Below are 12,059 nucleotides of genomic sequence, written 5' to 3'. Positions count from 1 at the left end.
TAGATAAAAATATTAATAGAAAAAAATGAATGTTGGCTGTCACCCTCTTATTCAAATTTGTACCATTGATCCTAGCCAACACAACAAAACAAGGAAAGGAGATATAAAGGAAATGATCAGTCGGGCACAGTGGCACATACCATAATCCCAATGGCTTGGGAGGCTGAGGCAGGAGAATCATAAGTTCAAAGCCAGCCTCAGCAAAAGCAAGGCACCAACTCAGTGAGACCCTGTTTCTGAATAAAATACAAAAAATAGGGCTGTGGATGTGATTCAGTGGTCCAGAGACCCCTGAATTCAATGCCTGGTATCTACCCCCTCCCCTGAAAAATAAAATAAAAAAAAATAAATGATCAAAATTGTCATTTTTTAAAAAAAAAGTCATTATTTTTAGATGACATGTGTGATTATGAACATAGAAAATTCCTCCAAAATATGTAGGTTGATTTTTAGAGGGTTTGGCAAAGTTGTCAGATAAAAATCAATACATGAAAATCTACTATATTCCCATCTACCCACAGCAGATAGTTGGGACAAGGAAGCACTATACAGCACTGATAAAGAGCAAGCCATACAGCAACGTGTACTGTACTATTCCACTTATGTAAAGTTCAAAATCAAGCACGATCAAATCATTTATGGTTGAGGAAGGCATACACAGGCACTGATGGGAATAGAGAAAACAAAGAATGGTTATCACAAAAGTGAGGATATTGGGTTACTCCTGGGAGAAAGCATACGACAACGGGGTGTATGGGCCCTGCAATGTTCATTTAACTTGGTTAAGCTTATTTTCATTTTTAAACTATAGTAATGTACCTATGTTTTTACAATTTTCTGATACATTTCACAATTACTGAAAAGTCAGAGTGAATGAAGATAAGGATAAAATTTAGCAAATGTAAATGTCTGCCTAAGAAAACAACTATGTTATCTAAGGTCACCACCACCCCAACAGCCACTCACCCTGTACATTTCTGAACTGTCCAACATCTGATTGTGAAAATTAATCTCTCTCTGGGCGTGAGGCTGAGTATACCTTCAGTGATGGTTGGCTCCTATTTGGAGCACCCATCCATTCTCACAGATTCAGCAACGATCATTGTGCTTGAACTTCCAAAATTACCATCATGGCTTCATGTCACCCATGCCTTGTGCTTTTGTCCTTCTAGACATTGCCTTCTAGATATTACCATGGGAAGGACCTATGTTGTCTAAACTATGGATTGTCTAGTGTGATGATCTACATTAAGTATACAAATATTCTTCTTAAATCTATAGTCTCCCTAGATGAATTCACTCATTGCTTTTTTTAAAATACTTTTATTTTTTTTTTTATGTGGTGCTGAGGATTGAATTCAGAGCCCTGCACGTGCTAGGCGAGCGCTCTACCGCTGAGCCACAACCCCAGCCCCTGCTTTGGTTTTTATATTATCTCTGCATTGCATCTTCCAAGTGTCTTACTCCAATCCTAAGTCTTCTTCTGAGTTCCAGGTTCATATGGCTAAGTGCCTCCCTTATATCACAATTCTATCCTAAGAGCTATGCCATCACATTTACACTCCAGAATGATAACTTTGCAAATGTGGAAGAAGAATTAATTAAAGGGTGAGACGGAGAGAAAAAAAAAATATGACAGCAAGAATGTTGAGCTAAAGTAGTTGGGGAGTAAATGAAGAAGGATTCCTGAGAGTGATGGGGGGAGAATGCCCTGGAGCGGGTACCAGCTGAGATAGCGTGACTAAGGAAGGAGCTGATCCTCAGGAGACTTGGGGAATGGCGGTGTCTTTGCCCAAGGTAGGTGATATGGAAGGAGGAGAGGTGAGGGTGGGAGGCCCCTGACTTTATCTTGGTCGGCAAACCTGTGGCACACTCAGCAAGGAGGTGGAGTACCTAATTAGAAATACAGGTTTGTATCTTAGGAGAAAAGCTGAGATAGATGGAGGTGTTGACTTGGGAGTCCACCTATGGAAGGTGATAGTGAAGTGTGGGAGGTAGCTGTGGGCAGTTTGGAGGTTGCCAGGAAGAGCAAAAGTGACAGTTCCTATTACACGCAGGAAGAAAAGAACACCGCACTGGCAAACCAATTAGTGTCAACATCGCCCAAACTAGCTAGGAACCTTGGCTTCTGCTCCCAAAGTTCCATGAGTCGGCCCTCCTTCATTCCATCATTTATTCTGGGAAGGATGGAGTCAACATATCTGTAGTCAGAAGAGTCAGGGATGGTGGGATTTAGAGACCTCCGAAAGGTTTGCCTGTGACTGCACCTGAGATTGTCAGTCACAAGCAGGGCTCTGAGCTAGTGCTAAGCACAGTGGCCCCTGACAAATTACAAACACTATACCTGACAGAAGTAACATGCATGTAACTATAAATGTTAATAATCCCTTGGTTAAAATAAAAATAGCAGCTCATGTTTTATTAAGGGTTATGTCCTCCCAAAAAGACCCATCAGAGTTCTTACTCCCAGTACCTCAGGATGTGAATGCACTTGGAGATAAACCCTTTATAGAGGTAAAACAAGACCATTGGAGAGTATCCTAACCACAGTGGGTCCCTATAATGCCATGCGAAGGTGAGGACATGGTGGGGCCATGCCAAGCCAAGATCACCAGCAAACCATCAGCTAGGCGAGAGGCCCCACTGACCCCTTCCAGCTCCAGAGTCATGAGATAGTGCATACCTGCTGTGTAAGTGGCCTGTTTGTGGCACCTTGTCCTGGCAGCCCTCACCTGCTGCTGCAAGGTGCCTATCACGAACATTTTAGCACATGCTTATTTTGCTCAGTGTCATTGGATCCTCGTGCTGATCCCCTGGGAAGACAGCATCAGTGGCCCCTTTCACAGGGTAGGAATCAAAAGCACTGCGATACAAGTTCCTGTGTGCTTAGACACAGGACACAGGGACTTTCCTGGAAAGAACAGCAGGAAGTGTCACCCATGAGGCACAGCACATGTCAACAGTGTTGCCGTGGAGTGTGGCAGTGTAGAGGCCAGATCTGGGGTCAGCCTCTGAGGGTCGAATCCCAGCTCTGGCAATTCCGGCTGTCTGGCCTTGAACCAGCTCCTTAACCAACTCTGCACCTTGGCACATGGAGAAAATACTAATGTGAGGTTCTCCTATGGATGCCTGTGAAACGTTGAGCATGTGGCCTGCTGTAGTCACGGGTGCTCAACAAATGGTAGTTATTTTAAAATAATTATTCAGGGGAAGTTACAGGCCGGTGGAGAGGCCCATCAGTAATTCCGAGGGCAATGCAGATACAGTTGCCTCTCGGATGTGCTGCACCGAAGGTCAATACTAAACGCATTGTTTGAGTAGGTCTGTGTCTAGGCCTGGGAGTGAGGGGTGACCGTGGCCGTTTCTTCAGGTAGACATGGCACTTGGTAGTTCTCCAGGGCCCATTCAGTCATCCCTGGAGGGCCCTCGCCCTAGGTCAAGCCCATCCTGACCCCCCAAGAAGCTCTCTGTGTTAATAATAAGGGTTCGCTGCTTTGTTAGATGTTGGGGAAAAAAAGAAGCCAAATTGGTGGTTATATGCAACTGGGAATTAATCAGTTAAAAGGTCAGAACTTGAAGCGTGGGTTTTGATAGAGACAGTTCCCACATGCTTTGAACTTTAAAATCACTGCATAAGGTTTTTACTATAAGCAAGTTCACCATAAAGGGATTTCACTGCGCACATAATGAGTAAAGAAACACAATATCCATCCTGAATTTTAAAAATGCGATTAAAATTGGTGCAGACCCACTTGAGCCTTGCCAAATCCTGCTTTAAATAACAGTTTGGAGAATCGCAAACTTCAATTACTTTTGGCAGTGTCTTGGTTTTCCATGAGGCACTATAGGTTATTAAATGTCGTAGCTATTTAGCTTACTAATGAATAGTTTATCCTACATTCAATTAGGCTAGTTTTCCCTCCTTCCCCCCCACACCCCTCACTCTTTTTTTTTTTTCTTCCAGCCCATTCAAAGAATTGATGATAATTAAGGGAAAGCTGTCAGGGGTCCAGGTTTTTCATCCAAGATATCTTTATGGTTCTAGAGTTACCTAGGATAGAAATCTGGCTTCTTCTTGTAAACTTAATATCTACCTTCCCATCAATAATGGTTATCATAATGATGATAATAGTGAGAATAATTGCAGTTGTGTGTTATATGCAACACCTTTCAAACCATTCTAAATAGTTCACATTTTTTTTCTCTTAATACCCTTGTGCAATAGATAAGGAGATTTTTTTTTCAAGTCAATGAAGCACAGGAAGCTCAATAAACATTCCCAGGTTATAAACTTTATCTTGAACAAAGCAGAACCTGAACAAAATATGAACAGGTGAACATGGTGTCCATTCTGTGTCCATTTCACATCATTGTCCTGTTCCCTAATTTCTATCTCACTCTCAAGGGACTAACGGATAGAGATCAGGTAATAGCAATAGTGTTTTCATATCTTTCTTTCTTTCTTGGTACTAGAAATTGAATTCAGGGGTGCTTTACTGCTGTGTCTCACTAAACTGCTGAGGCTGGCCTCTAACTTGGAATCCTTCTGCCTCAGCTTCCTGGGTCACTGAGATTACAGGTGGGCACCACCCCACCCAGCTAATGTTTTCATCTATTTCTAATTGCCAGATTTTCAAGGTCTGATCAACTGAATAGCAGTCCCTTCCTGATACATAAGGTGCTTGTTCATTTTTTTTTTCCCCAGCCTCACTTCAATCGGGAGAGGTGGTGGCCCCAGTGATTTCTGATATTCACGGAGGTCAGGATTGTTCATGGACCTCTATGCCACTCAACATAAGTGTACCTGTGAAAACGTATTTCAGAAAAGGAAGAAATTCAGATCATCAATAACAAAGCATGAAACAATAAGAAAAAGAGACGGATTCAAGATCTGTTTAAATGTTTATTAGTTCATCACGCAGCTCTAAAGTGAGACCACACTTTGGGATTCCAAAGCACACCTGGCCACTTTTTTAATCTAGCCGATCCCTGCTCTTTTCTAGACACTAAGGTTCAGTGTGTTAGAGATAGATGAGAAAGACATAGCCTGCTCCTTGCAGAGGCCCCTGGTCCTGGACTGTTCCCAGCCCCACCCAACTGGGACCAGGCACAGGCATGGGAGAGCTCAGCCATTCTAACAGCAAACCTGTCACCACTCAAAGGAAAAGAGGAAAAAAAAGTCTCAGCCAAGAAAAGACCCAACTGGTGAGCTCATTCTACACAGGGGAGCCTTGAGAAATGACTGCAGGCTCCCACATGTCCCGGCCATCCTTCTCCCAGCTCTTCCCTCCACTCCTGAGCCCCACTCTGGCCTGGCCTGCGCTTGCTCCTGGCACAGCTGCTTCAGCATGAAAGCAGCATCCTGTTAGCCTGAAGTTAGTGCAGCCGGCCTCTGCTCTGAGGCCCTTCCTTCTTTTGTGTGTTACTGCCTCTCTTCTTGTCCCTACCACAGTTCCCAGTCATGTTCCTATTCCTGGGACAGTAGCCACCTTTACCCTGAGGCACTCTTCCCTCTGGTGTCCAACTGGCCCCTTAACCCAGTCCACTTACCATAAATAGAGCCCAGTCAGTACACCACAGGCTACCATGGGCCTTGGCACACGTCCGCTCTTCTGGCATCTCCTCACTCTGGCCGGAGGCTGAAGGCAGCTCCTTCCCATGTCTGGTGCAACCCAAATATAGCTAGTATGTGCAAAGCGCATGCTCCGTATCAGACACTCTTTTACATGCATTGTGTGTATTTAATCCTCACCACAACACTGTAGATATTATTGTTGTTCCCTTTTTTTTAATTGATTTTATTTTTTTTTAAAACATGACAGTGGAATGCACTGCAATCCTTATGACACATATAGAGCACAATTTTTCATATCTCTGTTTGTATATAAAGTATGTTCGCACATATACAATTCGTGTCTTCATTCATGTACTTTGGATAATGATGTCCATCATATTCCACCATCTTTGCTAATCCCCTGCCCCCTCCCTTCCCCTTCCACCCCTCTGCCCTATCTAGAGTTCCTCTATTCCTCCCATGCTCCCCCTCCCTACCCCATTTTGGGTTGTTGTTCCCTTTTTATGAAGACAACTTAAACATAGAAAGATCAAATCATTTACACAAGGCTCTCAGTCCTAGGGTGGCCTATGCCAGAGTTTCTTTAAGAAAAGGAGCTTGTAGGTGCTGGGAGGGTAATTCAGTGGTAGAATGCTTGCCTATCGTGCACAAGGCCCTGGGTGCATCTCTCTCTCTCTCTCTCTCTCTCTCTCTCTCTTGTTTTATTTGTTTGTTTAAAGTACTGGGGATTGAACCAGGAGCTCAGACTTGCTAGGTAGGAGCTCTGCCGCTGAGCCACATTCCCAGCCCTTCACTTCTCTTTCTTAAAGCTTCAGGGTCTTAATGCAATGGGAAGAGAAATGCGGTGTGGTCACTCCTTGGCTTTCCATCATTAGGCAACACCTCTCCCCGCCCCATTCCCCTTTCTCAGGGGGTCCTGTTGCCACCCCTTTCCCTACACACAGAGCTCTAATTCTCCGCTGCCCCAGGCTTTCAGCTGTCCGTGGGGCTCCTTGTTTTTGTACATTATCCCTAATGGATCAGCCCCCCCCCCATAAGGTTTCTAGATAGGGGCCCGGCCCCGCAGACCATAAAGGTTAGGCCCATGGACTCCAGAGGGCTGTGTCAGATGAGGAATTCTTTCAGAAAGCCTTGCATCTGGAGTTTTCTAATGGTGCCTTCAGGCAAGAAAAATTAAAATTAAACCACCAACCAACAACCCCTCCCCCCCCAGCCCTACCATTCCAGCTTTCCCCCACAGCAAGATTTCTGACTTGGTTAAATAGAATTCATTAATAAGCAAGGGGGAAAATCACTCCAGGCAGTTTACTCTTGAAAATGTAAACTGTTAAAACATTTTGTGGTTACAAGCATTCGAAAAATCATGTATTTTCTCTAGTGTTTTGTGATTTCTCGGAACCAAAGATTTTTCTGATACATGCAGAAAACCTGAAGGAGATGGTCACATGGAAGAGGATTCAGCCTTCAGCATTTTTATGGTGGTGATGCGCCTGCAAGTTGGAAATGTGGAGCTACCCTTGACTTGAGCTTTCTTTGCTTTCAGCTACCTTATTTTTTTCTTCTAAAAATACAAATCATTCCCTGGAGTGTGGATGGGGTGTGTGCCCAGTGAGGCAGGAGGGGGGTGTGGGTCCCCTTACATGCACCAGAATGTCCAGTCTTTCTCCCTGCCCCCCCCCCACCTCTCCAGCTCTCTGTCTCTCATAAACACAATCCTCCCTGGGATGAGAGTGGTGTTCTAGAAAGAACCCAAGAAAGAAGAGACAGGACTCTGGGAGGAGGAGACTGTGGAGCCTTCCTTGCTGGGGGGTTCCCAACCTGTCTTTGTCTGAAAACCGGGCACAGGGCCAGCCTCAGCCCAGCGGATTGCCGCTCTTGGCCTCCAGCCCAGTGATGGATCTGACTGTCATTTCCCCACCCCCAGTGAGGCAGGAGGCGAACCGAGAGGAGGGCTGGGGGCAGAGAAGAGAGCTTGGTCTGGGAAGAGAGGGAGGCGCGGCGACACTGGAGACAGGACTCAGCTGGGAGGTGAGGACCCATCCAGTCTGGGGGGGCTCCCCTTGTCAGTCCCTGCTCCTCTGCAAGAATCCATTATGAACAACCAGGGAACGTGACAACTCCATCAGAGGCAGAATATGGTAGTCAGGCGGCAAGGCTGTTGCTCTAGCAATGAGACCTGTAAACGTCAATCTTCTTTTTAAAGACTCTGAGGAAGGAAGTCAACAGTCGTCTTTGGAGAGGAATTCCACCGTTTAGTGCCCCTCACAAGCAAGAAATTCTTGCCATCTTTGGATCCCTTTGCTATTCTAGTTTGCAACTATTTTGATCCACAATGTTTGCATGCACTTGGCTTAGATATTAGCAATTTTTAAAATAAAATCACACTGTATTAAATATTATTTAAAAAGAAAAAGATTTTCTTCCTTACATTCAAAGGAAACCACTCGTCCAACAGACCAATCTCTATGTACTTAAAATGTGTTACCATAGGCAAGAAAATAAGGTTGAGGACTTTGGAAGTGGACAAGCTTCTGTGAACTTAAGGAAAAAAAAAAAACAACAGCTATAATAGCTGCAAGACTCTCTGGCTTTGAATGTTTCTTTTTTTCCTCCAAAATTTTTACACTGGGCTATTGTTCATGAACCTATTCTCTAAATTACATTTATGGTATGACAGAGACATAAGGAATCTGAGAACTCATCTAGTCCAGTGGCCCTTACTTTTCTAATGCGGAAATAGAGATTCAGAGGAAGTAAGTGACTAACCCAAGGTCGCACAGGGAGAGGGCTGGAGAAAGTACTAGAATCTAAAAAAAGCAAGCCTCTCTCTCTCCCTCCCCTCCCTCTCCCTCTCCCTCTTCCTTTCCCTACCTGCTCCCCTCTGTCTTTCTAGCTCACTTCCTCTCTCTCTGCCTCCTTTCATCTCTCTCCGTCATCATCATGCCTTCCCTGCCTGGATTAATTAAACAATTTGTTTCTCAGATGTATTCAAATGGAATATTTTTTCCTGGATATTTGTACTAAAACATACTAAAACCAAATGTCAAAACATCATATTAATTAACAGGAAATTGTTCTGATGTATGCAGTAAGAGAGAACTGAAAGCACTATTTCCAAATTGATTGTGCCACATAAATTCAGAAAAATATGGGTCCAACATATTGCCTTGACCTACTCTTGCAGGCTTGCACTGTGTTTTACAATCCTTCAGCTAGGACTCCGTTTTTCGGGTATGCCCAGATGTGGCACAAAATGGAAGCTGGGATCATGATCGTTAACCCAAGCATGTGGGAAACCAAGGAGAGGCTGATATGATACTCAGCTGGCGGATCATAGAAAATGGTAGAACCAGGCTGCACTTCGCATCGCAAAATAGGCAGTAAAGTTTGGACAAAATGATAGCCAGTGATTTCCAAATACCCAATAATAGCTGGTCCATGGGTAAAGTATATGGTACCCCAAATCCATTATTCTCTCTCTAGAGATTTGACCCCCAGGCTCCACTGATCTGAAGAGATTTTAGTTGCTGGTTCCAGAATTTCCAGAGCTCTCTTTCCTTTTGCCAAGTGATGAGCCATGAGTTTGTGAGAGTAGCTGTCTCCTTTGCCCGGGTCCCTGAGTGAGGAGGCACAGAGCAGAGCCCTGCAGTGGACATGAACACAAGCAAGAGAAAAGACTTTCTTATTCTAAGCTACCAGGATTTGGGCATCACTGCACAGTGTGACCTAGGCTGACAGATGGGACATGTGACATAATTTAAGGAGTGCAATGAAATATGTTTATGTAAATCACCATAATGTAACTAACATTTCCATTAGTACTTACTATGTGACAGGCCTATTTTAAGTTGTTGACAGGCACTTACCTACTTCATCCTCCTAGCAGTCCTGAGAAGTAGTGCTATAATTATCTCCACTAAATGGGTGAGAAAGGAGGCAGAGAGGTTAAATAAACAGCCCATGTTCCCCCATTTAGTAAATGACAGAGCCAGAATTTGAATCCACACAGTCTGGTTCCATAATGTGGACTCTACCAGTTGATTTAAAAAAATATTTTTAGTTGTAGATGGACACAATACTTTTATTATATTACTTTTATGTGGTGGTGAGGATCCAACCCAGTGCCTCACATGTGCTAGGCAAGCACTTTACTACTGAGCTACAGCCCCAGCCCTACCAGTTGATTTTTTAAAAATATTGCTTCTCTTGTTGTCTGTTGGAAAGTACCCACTGCAGAAATAATGAAGGTGCTACACAAACCACTGAACTGCAGGAAGGAACCATTTCCTCTTTGCCAACCAAGAGATTTGCTTTGTCCCTTGGTACACAGTGACCCTTTGCCAGGCTCACCCTTCTGTTCCTGCTTGGGCCAGAGAACACTTTGTCTTGAACCTGCATAGTCCAGGCAGGGCTCAGGGCCTTAGGCAAGAATCTTCTATATGACCCCGGGAAAAAATTTATTTGTGCAAATGTGAAGGAAGGTAACAGGGGCTATAGGTGATTGAGGGTAGTGTGTGAGTGACCCTTTGTGTCTCAAACTTTTATCTTCAGAGATATGCTCCTTCCAGAAGCTCTGGAGCTGATGGCCACCAATCAGGTCATGGATTAGGTTCTGGCCACCCACTCTCAATGCCAGCAAGCTCCAGCTGCTCCCCGGTCCTCCCTGTTTAGAGGGCTTAAAGGAGACACTCTGATAACAATCCATTCATGAGAAATATAGTTTTCTTTAAAGATTGGAGTATCTTGTATTGACTAAGTTTTACAGGAAAGTTTATGTTGTTTCCCCTTGAAATGCACATGGCATAGAATGCTCAAGCTTCTTTGTATGATGGGTTACCAATGTCAATGGGAAGCTTATTTTTGAGATGAATGTGATTTTAGACCTATATACTCAAGGTGGTGTGTTAGCTTCAAGAATTAGTGGGTTTGGAAGGTGCCTCTTGTTCAGTGGGGATTATGTTTATTCTTTGTCTGCTAGGAGAAACTAGACTTTCTGATGATCCTGAGTCTCAGGGCATTTTGTTCTTGTTGTATTTTTTTTTATGGCTGTATTACCAAAACGTATGGAAATAAGGCTAGGAACAAAAGTAAAAATATACACAAAAGAGGCTTGGATATGTTGTCATTCAGTGCAACATAATTGGTGGTGGTAGGGGTGGAAAATCTATACCCATTATTAAAATTAGAGAGACTGAGTTGGGCACAGTGGCACATGCCTGTAATTCCAGCTCCTTGGGAGACTGATGAAGAAAGATACCAAGTTCAAGACCAGCCTCAGCAACTTAGTGAGACCCTGTCTCAAAATAAAAAATAAAAAGGGCTGGGGATGTAACTCAGTGGTAGAGCACCCCTGGGTTCAATCCCTAGTGTCAGGGGGTGGGGGGATGTAGGAAGCATGAGTCAACAGACTAGTGCCTCTCAGTCTTTTACCTTGATTACCATTTTTTTTTCTTTGGACAGTGAATCCTTCCTATTAAAATTTTCCCAGTCCTTCAAGAAGAGAATGTTGATTTCATATTCAAGCACTTTGTAAGTTTTCTTCTAGAGATAACAAAAACTCAACTTCTTTTTCCCAATATTAAGAAAATGTACATACTTAGGCAATAGATGGCAGTGTTTCCACAAATGTTAATACTGCAATGGCTCTTAAAGAAAGCTTAGTGCTCAGCTCTTCCATAGCTCGCTGTGATCGTATAGTGGTTAGTACTCTGCGTTGTGGCCGCAGCAACCTCGGTTCGAATCCGAGTCACGGCAGGAGGAAAGCAGGATTTTGGAAGAGAACAACACTGCTCCCATAGTATATTGCTTCTGAACACCATTTTTTTTTTTTTTGCAACCAGGCAGAGAATAATGAAGATCAATAAAACAGAAACCATTACACATACTTTAAACTTTAGAAATATGACATATGCAGAGTGGCTTTAGTAATGTGCTAATCCTGTTGCAAGCGTGTGGTGTGTGGGTTTTTTTTTTTTATTTGCATTGACGGATAATATGATAAAACTGGAGTGTAGTGGGCATGTAATTATTATTAATTACAACTACTTAAGCTCTGCTTTGAGCAGACTCGTCAAGTCTGCTTGCTTTTGAGCCTTGCCAGGGCTATACAGTAATAACAACCCTGAATTATTTGGAAAGATGTCAGCAGTAGATGTGGAAATCCTGTTTAACCAGGCATGAATTGTTGTTAGGAGGTTTTTTTTCAGGATGACAGAGAGAAAATGAACTGTCCCTTATCAGTAATTGCAGGAAACATTTTGTTTCTATGATATGAACTGGCTGTAATTTAACTTTCCTGCATCATTGGATAATGTAAGAAGCCAGTTGTTGCTTAAAACGAAAATCTCTGAAGTGGGCATTTGGGTCTGATAAAGAGCATATTGTAAGTAGACATTGGGGCTCAAGCAATAAATAATGTCCATATATGGTAAAACTTTTTAATGCCATTTTCCAAAAGACTGGGGTTTGTATTGTAAGTGGCTAA

General features: G+C 43.4%; 1 non-coding gene across 1 annotated transcript; it reads left to right on the top strand.

Moving 5' to 3' along the window:
- The first annotated feature begins 11,257 nt into the window (after positions 1-11,257).
- On the top strand, positions 11,258-11,329 carry Trnah-gug (transfer RNA histidin (anticodon GUG)). The gene has a single exon. It is a non-coding gene; the product is annotated as a tRNA-His (tRNA).
- Positions 11,330-12,059: the final 730 nt, after the last annotated feature.

Source organism: Marmota monax, unplaced genomic scaffold (assembly GCF_021218885.2).
Source record: "Marmota monax isolate L192 unplaced genomic scaffold, Marmota_monax_Labrador192_F-V1.1 WCK01_AAM20220418_F8-fsc00033, whole genome shotgun sequence".
NCBI classification, from domain to species: Eukaryota; Metazoa; Chordata; class Mammalia; order Rodentia; family Sciuridae; genus Marmota; species Marmota monax.
Note: the sequence above shows the minus strand (reverse complement) of the source record. Positions and strands in the feature narration are given on the sequence as shown.